Source organism: Paramormyrops kingsleyae, chromosome 5, assembly GCF_048594095.1.
Source record: "Paramormyrops kingsleyae isolate MSU_618 chromosome 5, PKINGS_0.4, whole genome shotgun sequence".
In the NCBI taxonomy this organism is placed as follows: Eukaryota; Metazoa; Chordata; class Actinopteri; order Osteoglossiformes; family Mormyridae; genus Paramormyrops; species Paramormyrops kingsleyae.
This window is the reverse complement of record NC_132801.1, coordinates 40634473-40649435: the sequence shown is the minus strand read 5'-3', so window position 1 is coordinate 40649435 and position 14963 is coordinate 40634473. Positions and strand designations below refer to the sequence as shown.

The window sequence follows — 14963 nt, the reverse complement described above, 5'->3', positions numbered from 1 at the left end:
ATTTTCAATTTCATGAATTTGCTTGGCAACAGAAAATTTCACCTTGCACTTTTTGTACACAGTTGTGTACATTCCTTCCTAAACAACCACGTTTTCAGCATAGCAGTCAGAAAATCATGCTTTAAATGACAGCAGGAACACACAGTTCCTTTTATCTTTGATGGGTTTTAATGGGTTTGTATATGCTGTTTTCCATAGAGTCTTGGTCATGCAAGAAGGACAGGAATGTTACATCTAGTAAAGCTGAAGTGCCATGAAGAACATTGCTGTTCTACGCTCAATGTCCATAGATCATTTTCTTATCGACTTTTACAAATGTTTGAGAAGATTGCTCTTTTACTCTAGATGTGTATTGAAGATCCCCATCAGTTTGCAGAATGCATTTTACATGTCAGGACAAGAGTTTTCTCTTTGATCGTTTTCCTGTTGGGTTTTGCAAATGTTTTGCGAGATTGCTCATTTACAATCAATGTGCATTGAAGATTGCAATCACTTCCAGAAGTTACTTGCCACATCTGCACAAGGTCCTTCTGCATGTGTGCACAATATGTTTGAGCTTAATCTTGGAGGTGTAGGGTTTTGCAAAGACTCGAGCAGATTGCTCTTTTACGGTCAATGTCCATTGAAGATCAAAATCGATTGCCGAAGGTGGGTCTGCTAAATTGTGCCAATATGTATCTGTCTGCTGAAATCACTATGACAATGCACTTGCAAATGTAAAGGGAAATTGACGTGAAACAAAAGCAAAAAGAGTGAACTTGAAAATCATGCCATTTGTGTCATTTATTAGGGAAGGAGTGACAGGCAGAGGTTAAATGAGCACAAGCTAGACTAGTATCTATCACAGCATCAATTGTCATAGAATTTTGACTTTGGTTATCTCCTTCTTGGTCACTAGTTATCGTGGTATAAGGTACTGTGCAACAGCAGATAGGTTGGGAAAGTCTACCACACAAACTAAGGGATCCCCATTTATGAACCGCACTGCACATGGGCTCGTCCGGGATTTGAACCCAGGACCTCTCGCACCCTAAGCGAGAATCATACCCCTAGACCAACGAGCCCCTCATCCTGTCAGCTGCTACATGGTGTGTGGGATAAAAATCAGAGATTTTCAATTTCATGAATTTGCTTGGCAACAGAAAATTTCACCTTGCACTTTTTGAACACAGTTATGTACATTCCTTCCTAAACAACTACGTTTTCAGCATAGCAGTCAGAAAATCATGCTTTAAATGACAGCAGGAACACAGAATTCCTTTTATCTTTGATGGGTTTTGATGGGTTTGGATATGCTGTTTTCCATAGAGTCTTGGTCATGCAAGAAGGACAGGAATGTTACATCTAGTAAAGCTGAAGTGCCATGAAGAACATTGCTGTTCTACGCTCAATGTCCATAGATCATTTTCTTGTCGACTTTTACAAATGTTTGAGAAGATTGCTCTTTTACTCTAGATGTGTATTGAAGATCCCCATCAGTTTGCAGAATGCATTTTACACGTCAGGACAAGAGTTTTCTCTTTGATCGTTTTCCTGTCGGGTTTTGCAAATGTTTTGCGAGATTGCTCATTTACAATCAATGTGCATTGAAGATTGCAATCACTTCCAGAAGTTACTTGCCACATCTGCACAAGGTCCTTCTGCATGTGTGCACAATATTTTTGAGCTTAATCTTTGAGGTGTAGGGTTTTGCAAAGACTCGAGCAGATTGCTCTTTTACGGTCAATGTCCATTGAAGATCAAAATCGATTGCCGAAGGTGGGTCTGCTAAATTGTGCCAATATGAATCTGTCTGCTGAAATCACTATGACAATGCACTTGCAAATGTAAAGGGAAATTGACGTGAAACAAAAGCAAAAAGAGTGAACTTGAAAATCATGCCATTTGTGTCATTTATTAGGGAAGGAGTGACAGGCAGAGGTTAAATGAGCACAAGCTAGACTAGTATGTATCACAGCATCAATTGTCATAGAATTTTGACTTTGGTTATCTCCTTCTTGGTCACTAGTTATTGTGGTATAAGGTACCGTGCAACAGCAGATAGGTTGGGAAAGCCTACCACACAAACTAAGGGATCCCCATTTATTAACCGCACTGCACATGGGCTCGTCCGGGATTTGAACCCGGGACCTCTCGCACCCTAAGCGAGAATCATACCCCTAGACCAATGAGCCCCTCATCCTGTCAGCAGTTACATGGTGTGTGGGATAAATATCAGAGTTTTTCAATTTCATGAATTTGCTTGGCAAAAGAAAATTTCACCTTGCACTTTTTGTACACAGTTGTGTACATTCCTTCCTAAACAACCACGTTTTCAGCATAGCAGTCAGAAAATCATGCTTTAAATGACAGCAGGAACACACAGTTCCTTTTATCTTTGATGGGTTTTGATGGGTTTGGATATGCTGTTTTCCATAGAGTCTTGGTCATGCAAGAAGGACAGGAATGTTACATCTAGTAAAGCTGAAGTGCCATGAAGAACATTGCTGTTCTACGCTCAATGTCCATAGATCATTTTCTTGTCGACTTTTACAAATGTTTTAGAAGATTGCTCTTTTACTCTAGATGTGTATTGAAGATCCCCATCAGTTTGCAGAATGCATTTTACACGTCAGGACAAGAGTTTTCTCTTTGATCGTTTTCCTGTCGGGTTTTGCAAATGTTTTGCGAGATTGCTCATTTACAATCAATGTGCATTGAAGATTGCAATCACTTCCAGAAGTTACTTGCCACATCTGCACAAGGTCCTTCTGCATGTGTGCGCAATATTTTTGAGCTTAATCTTTGAGGTGTAGGGTTTTGCAAAGACTCGAGCAGATTGCTCTTTTACGGTCAATGTCCATTGAAGATCAAAATCGATTGCCGAAGGTGGGTCTGCTAAATTGTGCCAATATGAATCTGTCTGCTGAAATCACTATGACAATGCACTTGCAAATGTAAAGGGAAATTGACGTGAAACAAAAGCAAAAAGAGTGAACTTGAAAATCATGCCATTTGTGCCATTTATTAGGGAAGGAGTGACAGGCAGAGGTTAAATGAGCACAAGCTAGACTAGTATGTTACAGAGCACCTAATGTAGCTGCCGAGGAAAGCAGATTGTTATACAGTGATATTAGGATTATGAGCAATAAAAATGATGTCGTAGTTATGGGTGATTTTAATCTACCGGGGATGCAGTGGGACATTGTTGCTGGCTTTTCTGAAAATGAACTGGGGATGGTGGAATTAGTACAGGATTGTTTTTTTTATTCAGTTTTTTCACACCCCTACCAGGGGACATGCCATTCTTGATCTGGTTTTCTCTAATAACCAGGACAGGGTTGGTAAATTAGATGTTTTAGAACCACTTGACAGTAGCGATCATACTGTAACATGGTTAAATTTGAGGTTAAGTTTAGTGCCCGAAGAGCAAAGTCCAAATCTAAAATATATAATGTTAGGAAGGCTAACTTCAATTGTATGAGATTAAAACTAGAAATTGTGAACTGGATGGAGTTAAATAACAAAACTGTTGAAGAGGCATGGGAATTTTTTAAAATCACATTATTGCAAGTGCAAGAGGACTTCATACCTGTTTCCAGCAAGAATAAATCTTGGAAATTGCAACCCTGGTGGTTTACTAGGGAAATAAAGTATAAAATAAGGAGGAAAATGGCTTTGTTCCAGAAATGGAAAATAACTGAGGATGACAGAATAAAGCAAGAGTATCTAAATCTACTGGCTGAGTTAAAAAAAAAATGACATTAGACGAGCTAAAAGGAATGTCGAAAGGAAGATTGCATTGGAGGCTAAGGATGACGTTAAAAGTTTCTTCCAGTATTTTAACTCTAAAAGAGCTCTAAAAGCTGAAATTACTAATCTGCAGGATAGTAAGGGTCTTAAGAACATAAGAACATAAGAACATAAGAAATTTACAAACGAGAGGAGGCCATTCGGCCCATCAAGCTCGTTTGGGGAGAACTTAGCTAATAGCTCAGAGTTGTTAAAATCTTATCTAGCTCTGATTTAAAGGAACCCATGGTTTTAGCTTCCACTACAATAGCAGGAAGACTATTCCATACTCTGACTACACGCTGTGTAAAGAAGTGCTTCCTCAAATTTGTTTTAAAATGTTCTCCCGCTAATTTCCACTTATGGCCACGAGTTCTAGTATTTAGACTAATATTGAAATAGTCATTTGGCTGAACGGCATCCAGACCCGTTAGAATCTTATAGACCTGAATCATATCCCCCCTTAGTCTCCTTTGCTCAAGGCTGAACAAATTCAGTTCCGCTAACCTCTCCTCGTAAGACATTCCTCTAAGACCAGGAATCATTCTCGTAGCTCTTCGTTGCACCTTTTCTAAGGCAGCAATGTCCTTCTTGAGGTATGGTGACCAAACCTGCGCACAGTATTCTAGGTGGGGTCTTACCAAGGAATTATATAAGTGTAACATCACCTCCCTTGACTTAAACTCCACACATCTAGAGATATAACCCAACATTCTGTTCGCCTTTTTTATTGCTTCCCCACATTGGCGAGAGTGGGACATGGAAGCATCAACATACATACCGAGATCTTTCTCGTAATCAGCTACCTTTATTTCAGTGGAACCCATAAAATATCTGTACTGTATATTTCTGCTCCCTGCATGGATTACCTTACATTTATCTGTGTTAAATTTCATCTGCCAAGTATCAGCCCATTCGCTAATTAAATCCAGATCCCGTTGGAGCCTCTCTGCTGCTAGATTAGTATCTGCTACCCCGCCCACCTTAGTGTCGTCTGCAAATTTAACCAGTTTACTGTATGTATTCGTGTCAATATCATTAATGTAAATTAGGAACAATAGTGGTCCTAAAATTGAACCCTGCGGTACCCCACTATAAACGGAGGCCCACTGTGACATAGTGCCTCTAATAACTACTCGCTGCTTCCTATCAGTTAGCCAGTTTTTGATCCAAGCTGCCACAGTTCCTAAAATTCCTGCAGCTTTAAGCTTTAACAAGAGCCGTTTGTGGGGGACAACATCAAAGGCTTTCTGGAAATCTAAGTAAATCACATCATAGGCCTTTTTGTGATCAATTTCACTTGTAGCTTCCTCAAAGAACTCAAGCAGATTCGTTAAGCAGGATCTACCTCTCCTAAATCCATGTTGGCTATCCTTTATAATGTTATTTGCATCTAGGTAATCTACCATTTTCACTTGAATTATAGCTTCCATTATTTTTCCAGTAATGCTAGTTAAACTGATTGGCCTATAGTTTGCCGGATTACTTCTATCCCCTTTTTTGAATATGGGTGTTATATTAGCATGCTTCCAATCTGATGGTACCACACCCGCAGATAACGATTTCTGGAATATTAAAGTCAAAGGTTGGCTAATAATATCCCTCATCTCTTTCAAGACTAAAGGTAAGATGCCATCAGGCCCCTGTGATTTATTTATTTTGAGTTTAGCTAGGCTTAGTATCACATCAACCTCAGTTATACATATATTGGTCATAGACGATGCTGTATTCGTATTAATTGGTGGTAAGTTACTTGTGTTCTCTATTGTGAACACCCTTGAAAAATAATCATTAAACTCATTTACCATATCAATTTCGTTATCAATTATAAGGCCCTTACTATCCTGTAAATTAGTGATTTCAGCTTTTAGTGCTCTCTTGGAGTTAAAATATTGGAAGAAACCTTTACTGTCATGCTTAGCCTCCAATGCAATTTTTCTTTCTTTGATAGCCTAATGTCATTTTTTAACTCTGCCTGTAGACTTAGATACTCCTGCTTGATTTTGAAATCATTAGTTATTTTCCGGTTGTGGAACAGAGCCCTTTTCCTCCTGACTTTATTCTTAATTTCCTTAGTAAACCACCTTGGTTGTCGTTTCCTAGATTTAGTTTTGCTGGAAACAGGTATGAAGTCCTCTTGCACTTGCAACAATGTGCTTTTGAAAAATTCCCATGCCTCTTCTACTGTTTTGCTATTTAACTCTGTCCAGTTTACAGTTTCTAATTTCCGTCTCATACCATTAAAGTTAGCCTTCCTAACATTGTATACTTTTAATTTAGACTTTGCTCTTTGGACACTAAAATTAACCTCGAATTTAACCATGTTATGATCACTACCGTACAATGGGTCTAAAACCTCTAATTTTCCAATCCTATCCTGGTTATTACAAAAAACGAGATCAAGAAGGGCTTCTCCCCTGGTAGGAGTATTAACAAACTGAGTAAAAAAACAATCCTGTACTAATTCCACCATCTCAAGTTCATTTACAGAAGAGCCAGAGACTGTGTCCCACTGTATCCCAGGTAAATTAAAATCACCCATAACCACCACATCATTTTTATTACTCATAATCCTGATATCATCATATAATTTTCTGCTTTCCTCTACAGCTACATTAGGTGCCCTATAACAAACCCCGACAATTAGGCCATTTGAATCCTTAGCATCAAGTTTGATCCATACAGCTTCTGAATTTTTATTTTTATCAGTGAGATCCCTTGCCTGCAAGTTTTCTTTTACGTATACTGCAACACCACCTCCCTTCTTGCCTATCCGGTCTCTACGGAACAACGTATAACCATCCATATTATATTCATCACCATCATTGTCACTCATCCATGTTTCAGTTATTCCTATAATGTCGTAATTGTCTGAAGAAATTAAAGCCTCTAAGTCATTAATTTTGTTTCTAATACTCCTAGCATTCAAATACAGACCACTAATGGTAGGCCTTTTACAGTGTCTACTTTTAATTTTTATTTGGGCTTTCCGTCTCTCCCCACATAAATTCTTAACTGACCTCCCTGCCCCCCCAGTCCCTAGTTTAAACATTCCTCAACTATTCTGCACATACGCCTCCCCAATACACTGGTTCCCCTATGGTTCAGATGCAACCCGTCCGGCTTGAACAGGTCCCACCTGTTCCAGAAGGTCTTCCAGTGCCCCATAAACCTGAACCCCTCTTTCCTACACCACCATTTTAGCCACGCATTTAATCCCCTTATCTCAGCTAATTTTGCCTGACTTGCACGTGGCACGGGAAGTATTCCAGAGAATACCACCGTGGATGTTCTGCTTCTAAGCTTATCCGCGACTTCTATAAATTTATCTTGCAGAACAGCCCTTCTGCCCTTTCCTATGTCATTGGTGCCAACATGCACCACGACCACTGGATCCACCCCGGCTGGGGCCAAAAGCCTGTCCACTCGATCTGGAAGGTCCCCTACCTGGGCACCAGGCAGGCAAGACACCGTACGGGACCCTCTATCACGGGTGCACACATAACTATCTACACCTCTTATAATTGAATCCCCAACTACCACAACCTCCCTCCTACTAGGGTTAGGTGGCTCCTTGGTGCCCAAGGGCCCACCTGCCTCCCCAGTCTCTTCCGGCTCTAAAGCTGGAAGCACCTGAAAGCGGTTAGAAACCGTTACTTCAGGTGATGCCGCCTCTGTGAACTGTGTACGTCCTTTTCTACCTCTACGACCTACGTTCACCCAGCTCTCTCGACCTACCTGTTCATCATTCTCCCCCCTCCCCGCTTGTGACGTACACATAGTCTCCCTAGAAGGCATATTAACTCTCTCCTTTAACTCATTGCTATGCTGGATGAGAGCCAGCCGCTCCTCTAGGTCACGAACCTGGACCATGAGTGAGTCAACTAACCCACATCGCTCGCAGACGAAGTCCGACTGGACGCAAGCATCCAGAAGGGCAAACATCTTGCAAACACAACACTGAGCTGGCCCCATAATTACCTAACTCACTATGTTCCTGTCCTTTACTCCCAGCCCAGTATATTAATAGAGAATATATAAACTTTTAGTTGATCTAATTAACGTATAGTTAAAACAAAGTGCCGAGTACACTAAAACACTAAATTAACACTTGCGTTAAATCGGTACTTTATTATTAATTATCCGGCAGCGTCAGCGATAACAACCTTTAAATTTAACTTTTAAAATAACCAAATTTACAATTACTTACCCGAGATTAACTTCCTGCTGAACCACGTTTAGCCTAAACTAAAGCGAAGTTGCTCTAGGGAGGCCAAAAAACCACAAAAACCCTCTCAAAGCAGGCTACTGCCGGAGCGGGAAAAAAAGTGGAAAATGTCCTCCCGGCCCCGACCGGCGACCGAGCAAAGCTCCGGAGCAACTGACCTTTTAGAGTTAATGTTACCGATGTTCGATAATATTACCCGCGGGTGTTTGATGCGAAGGACGCAAACAGAAACGCCACTCGCGCCCGCAGCTGTCGGTAACACTCACAAGGACAGACAAGTACACACGTAAAAATAAGAGTAAAAAATGAAAACAACAACAACCACCCACGTAACCGTGCTGGCACACAAACGCTCAAATATACTTTACAGATAATTCAAATCAAATCAACCGCTTCAACAGGCACACAACACAACCCGTCCGGCTTGAACAGTACAGCAATCCCAGCAGCCTCTACAGCAATCCCCTCTGTAAGAGGAAAGAGGATAGGCAGAAAATAACTTTTAGTGCGGGAACTTACCAGTTCTTATTACTAATCCAACATCGTCTATAACTACAATATATATAACTGAAGCTGATGTTTTGCAAAGCCTAGCTAAGCTCAAAATAAATAAATCACAGGGCCCTGATGGCATCGTACCTATAGTGTTAAAAGAGATGAGGGATATTATTTGCCGACCCTTAACTTTACTGTTTCAAAAATCCTTATCTGAAGGTGTGGTACCTTCTGATTGGAAGCATGCCAACATAACACCCATTTTCAAAAAAAGGGATAGAAGTAATTTGTCAAACTATAGGCCAATCAGTCTAACTTGTATAACTGGTAAAGTTATGGAGGCTATAATCAAAGAGAAAATGGTAGTTTACCTGGACTCAAATAACATTTTGAGGGATAGCCAGCATGGATTTAGGAGAGGTAGATCCTGTTTAACAAATCTGTTGGAGTTTTTTGAGGAAGCTACTCAGGAAGTTGATGATAAGAAGGCTTATGATGTCATCTACTTAGATTTCCAAAAGGCTTTTGATGTTGTCCCCCACAAGAGGCTCTTACTTAAACTCAAAGCGACAGGTATTTTAGGAACTGTAGTGACCTGGATTGATAACTGGTTAACAGATAGGAAGCAGCAAGTAGTTATAGGAGGCACAATGTCACAGTGGGCCTGCGTTCATAGTGGGGTACCGCAGGGTTCAAATTTAGGACCACTATTGTTCCTAATTTACATAAATGATATAGACATCAATATATACAGTAAACTGGTGAAATTTGCAGATGACACCAAGGTGGGTGGTGTAGCAGATACTGAACTAGCAGCTCAGCAGCTACAGCGGGATCTTGATTTAATTAGTGACTGGGCCGATACCTGGCAGATGAAATTTAACAGACAAATGTAAGGTACTCTATGTAGAGAGCAGAAATATAAAGTACAGGTATTTTATGGGACCTACTGAAATAAAGGTAGCTGATTATGAGAAAGACCTTGGTGTGTATGTTGATGTTTACATGTCTCATTCTCGCCAGTGTGGGGAAGCAATAAAAAAGGCCAATAGGATGTTGGGGTATATCTCCAGGTGTGTGGAGTTTAAGTCAAGGGAGGTAATGCTAATGTCACATGGGCGTTAGGGGCGTATGGGGTTTTGGTTATACCCTCGTGCCTTTGGTGTGTGAGTCGGGATCGCTGGATTAATTCATTGCCTTGGCAATTGCGGCGCTGGATGATGTATGGGAAATTGGGATTGGTTGGGGAAAGTGAAGGAGGACGACCGCATAAGAGAAAAGGCACCCTGGAAGGAGAAGAAGGATGACAAAGAAAGAGAGACACGGGACGGGAGATCGGGATCAGCGCACACTGGAGGGCGGACAGCGGATGACCCCGGAAGGAGATCGCGGACGCCGAGGACTGGGCGCGAGAGAACCCGGAAGAGACACCCAGGAGACACAGGGGAGAGGGGTGCCAGTGAGAAAGACGGCGCTGGGATGGAAGGGACGCAGCGATTGCATCTCAAGGCGCTTTTTCGGAGAGGGAGCCGCCTGGACGCCGGAGCGGGGGAGAGTAACTGGGCACTCCCCCCGCAGTGAGTTAAGTCGAAACCTTGTTTGCCTGGATAGATCCATATATCGGGTCGGCGCCCGGTCTGGGCTCCGTCTTAGGGTTTCGTAGTTAAGGGGTGTTAGAGATTAGGACATCAATTCTCCCTGTAGTGGATATCGCGATATGGTGTTTTGTAGTGGGTGTGCACGGGTGTTCCGATTTGCATGTGCGATTATTATTGCGGTGCCCTGTGGGGGTGGTGAGTGCGTGTAGCGTGCCTTTGCTGTGATCCCTATAAGGTGATTGTGGGTTGTGCCTTGGCGGAATCTGTTTTTGCTCGCCCTGGTTGTGTGTCGCCCCTTTTAGGCTCGGGCGGACGGGACCCGGCTAGTGGGGACCATTTATTGCACGGGCATCGCCTGGCCCCGATGATTCGATAGTGGATCCTGAACGGACTTTAATTAAGTTTTATTATGTCCTGGTATGCCATTGGCTAGCCTTGGCATCTTTTTAAAAGTGTGTGTTTTTTTTCCTGTAAAATAAATTGCTAAAACACAAACCGTCAGGTGTTGGGGTGTGTGGAGCGACTCATACCAGCACAACCAGTCTGAACCAAATTGGAGGGTCCTGGTGCCCTATTGTAACATCAGGTGGCGTAGTCGAGGCTTTCAAGGGTTATTGGGGGCTTTGTGATCAGGTTACCGATTGCGTTAAAGCAGGGTTGCTTTATAACTGCCCCTATTTCCTTAAGCGTGGCATTTGGGCCGCGTGACGTAGCCGTGACACTAGACCTCACCTAGAATATTATGTGCAGGTTTGGTCACCATAAATTAAAAAGGAAATTGCGGACTTAGAAAAGGTGCAGCATAGAGCCACAGGAATGATTCCTGGTCTTAGAGGAATGACAGCTAAATCTGTTCAGCCTCAAGCAAAAGAGACTGAGGGGGGACATGATCCAGGTGTATAAGATTCTAACAGGTTTGGATGCTGTTCAACCGAATAGATACTTCAGCATTAGTTCAAATACAAGAACTCGTGGCCATAGGTGGAAATTAGCGGGAGAACATTTCAAACTGGATTTAAGGAAGCACTTTACACTAGGGCTGCAACTAACGACTATTTTAATAGTCGACTAGTCACCGACTATTGAAACGATTAGTCGATTAATCGAATAATTATAAAAGTTTTCTAAAATTTACCATGAGATTGCTTTAATTCTGTGGAAAATGATAGTAAACACAAGAAAGACGGGGGTACTTCAATGAAAAATGCATATTTTATTGAACTTTGCTGCTGATAGGCCGATTCATACGAAAAGTAAATAAAAATGCCCTGTCTAAAACCAATTAGGCACAGTGCTCGGTCAGTATACACATAAATGCATAAATAAAGAAACTCTATCATTTAACTCTATCATCAAGGACAGGCACATTTGTTTTATAAGAAAAAATAAATTAAAATCAAGTAAACATTTTCTTCCTGTAAACCAGGGGCAGGCACATTAGCAGCAATAAAACAGTAAACAAAAATATTAAGTGCATTTTGTGAGATACATTCAGTGGTCAATCTGTTGCAAAAGAACTTTACAACTCGTCTCAACATTATGAAATCTAACGGTTTTAAAATAGCTTTCAGAGTCATCTGAATTTAAGTTGTAAACATGGACTGTGTGATACTACCTGGACACAAACCTGTCATGGTGGACAGACGAAGTTTAAAATCAACATGAGGCTCAGGCTATGTCGTTCAGTTTATTCATATCAAGGAAAGTCAGCATATCCACATGGTCTCATGTGAGACTTGCTCTCTTCTGGGAGCAGATATTTCCTGCTGCTGAGAAGATTCGCTCTCCAGGGGTGGATGTTGCAGGAATGCACAGAAGAGATCTTGCTAGGTTTGACAGTGTGGGAAAACGCCCCTCATTTTCGCTCCACCAGCTGAGAGGGTCTTCTTTTTTGGCTATTGGTGGCTCTTTGAAGAACATCTGAACTTCCCTCCTCACCATTTGGATTTTTTTGTCCTCCTGGGTTTCCTCCTCTTCCTCACTTAGACTGTCAGTGTCAAACTGAAGCAGGTTATCCAGCGTTGACTTTCCTCCTGGGATATGACCCCTCTTCTTCTGCTGTACCTCCTCAGGGTCATCATGTAGCCCAGTCTTGGCCTTCTTTGATAGCAAGAACTTCAACTGTACTTTGCACCCTTGTGCCATCTTCAGGTGAGATAAACTTCAGCTGCAAGAACAAGTGGGTTGTCTCTCTCTGCAGACACAGTGTTAAGATTCTCCCATCTCTCACTTATTCCTTTTCCTGCAATGGCTTGAAAGGCTTTTCCTGAGCTTGTCTCAAACTGGGTTTGCTGTATGGACCGTTGCAGCCCTTTGACCAGCTGTGGAAGACATGAAGCAGTAGCATACTCCTGCCCACTGAGGAAAACGGTAGCACATTCAAAAGGCCCTAACCCTTGCACCAGCTCTATTTATATATAAAATTGCTTTTAAATTAAATTTGTGATTTTTTTTTTTGTATGAAATATGTCTGACTGTGTGTGCATTCTAAACAATTACCTTCAGAAACGTTGTACTGTATTTCTGCTCCATCAAGTGGGTGAAATGGGTTCTGGATGGCAGGATGTAGTCTGGATTGAACTGGGCTATCATTTGTTGAAACCCAGCACCATCGACCATGGAGAGCGGCCTCATATCATAGATCAGCATCTGCAATACTGACTCAGTGAGGGCGTTCGCCTGTTGTGGGGTGCACATCTGCTTCTTTTGCAGAAAAGGGTCCATGGTGGCTCTCTTCTTCAGACTGCATGCATTTAATTTAAAATACTTTTGTCAGGCACAGTCGGGCATAACGTTAAATCTCTCTTTTTTTAAAGCGAAAATACGCTTATAAAATGTACAATGTACATCCAAAACAAAACGTATTGGCTTCCATGTTATTTAAATGTTACCGAGGCGAGTCAAACTCCGTTTCATTCAACTGTCCGAAATGCTTTCTCTTTAAATGTTCGTGCATCACCGAGGTGCTGCCGTGATACCCAAGGACTGCTTTGCAAACCATGCAGGTAATCTTTTTATTCACCGTATCCAGGCTAAAATGTTCCCAAACTTTAGACGTTTTGGTACGCGCAGCTGCTGCGTTGGACGCTGCCATTTCTGTATGTTATCGCTCAGTAGAGAAGATAATGCGCATGTGCGACTCTCGGCAGAGATTGTAATGAAGAGAGATGTCTCACTCGGTCGGAAAAAACATGTCTGGCGACAACTTCGACAATGAAATTCATTGTCGACTATTTCTATTATCGATTTTTGTCAACAACGTCGATGAATCGTTGCAGCCCTACTTTACACAGCGTGTAGTCAGAGTATGAAATAGTCTTCCTGATAACGTAGTGTGAGCTGAATCCTTGGGTTCCTTTAAATCAGAGCAAGAAAAGATTTTAAAAACTCTGAGCTATTAGTTAAGTTCTCCCCAAGTGAGCTTGATGGGCTGAATGGCCTCCACTTGTTTGTATAGTTCTTATGTACAACAGCATTGATTGTCATAGAATTTTGACTTTGCTTTCCTCCTTCTTGGTCACTAGTCATCATGGTATAAGGTACTGTGCACAAGCATATAGGTTGGGAAAGCCTACCACACTGACTAAAGAATCCCCATTTATTAACTGCAATGCAGATAGACTCGTCTGGGATTTGAACCTGGGACCTCTCTCACCCTAAGCGAGAATCATACCCCTAGACCACAGAGCCCCTCATCCTGTCAGCTGTTACACGGTGTGCCAGATAAAATTCAGAGTTTTTCAATTTCATGATTTTGCTTGGCAGCAGAAAATTTCACCGTGCACCTTTTGTACACAGTTGCGTACATTCCGTTCTGAACAACCACATTTTCAACATAGCAGTCAGAAAATCATGCTTTAAATGACAGCAGGAACACAGAGTTCCTTATATCTTTGATGGGTTTGGATATGCTGTTTTCCATAGAGTCTTGGTCATGCAAGAAGCACAGGAATGTTACATCTGTAGCCCTGTTAATAAAACAGTTCAAGTTCGTGCCTATTTTGGACAAAATGTTTGTTTAAAATGTTGTGTTAAGAATGTAGTTTGTGTTATTTGAAATATGTCATTACTGTTTTATTGAAGTTTTGTATTTCAATGTATTTTATTTTCATTGATCTGTCATTGATTGGTGTACAAAATGTTTGAGGTACTGTAATTGGTGGAGGAAGAATCACCTGAGGGGAGGGTGTGGTGAGAGGAGCGGGGAGAGCGTGAAGGGGGAGAAGAAAAATGGTGGAGTTAGCGTGTGTTTGGGACGACATAAAGTATTGATAAATACATAGTCCATGTGTTTGTGGAGAAAACTTTAAAGCCAGTGGCGTATGTGTGCTGTGAATGGACAGTGAACGTGCTTATGTCCTCCACTGGGTTATTACGGTCCCTAAACACCAAATCATAAGAGTAGGCTAATGTTAGCAATACAAGGAGGAACTTAAAGGCTGCTGTCGGGGTGAGGGAATTGATGAAGCCCATGAACATAAGAAAATAAGCAATTTACAAACGAGAGGAGGCCATTCGGCCCATCAAGCTCGTTTGGGAAGAACTTAACTAATAGCTCAGAGTTGTTAAAATCTTATCTAGCTCTGATTTAATAATACATTTAATAATACATTTAATTTATAATGCACTTTATATTTGAAAGCAAATCTCAAAGTGCTACAAAATTAATTCGACCCGAAAAGCTCTGTTAAAAAGATACGTTTTAAGACCAGATTTAAAAGCATCAACAGTCTGCCTTAATGCCAATAATTTCAGATGACTTTGAGATAGATGACATTGAGACTGCCATGCATTATGTTAAATGTCTTGGGTGAGTTCGGGTCAGAGGTAAAATGTTCAAACCCAAACTGAGCCGATTTTTTTCTCTTGTG

The 14963-nt window shown here is 41.4% G+C and overlaps 2 non-coding genes across 2 annotated transcripts; both read right to left on the bottom strand.

Moving 5' to 3' along the window:
• Nucleotides 1-992: 992 nt before the first annotated feature.
• Nucleotides 993-1064, bottom strand: trnap-agg (transfer RNA proline (anticodon AGG)). The gene has a single exon. It is a non-coding gene; the product is annotated as a tRNA-Pro (tRNA).
• Nucleotides 1065-2102: 1038 nt separating this feature from the next.
• On the bottom strand, nucleotides 2103-2174 carry trnap-agg (transfer RNA proline (anticodon AGG)). Its single transcript has one exon. It is a non-coding gene; the product is annotated as a tRNA-Pro (tRNA).
• Nucleotides 2175-14963: the final 12789 nt, after the last annotated feature.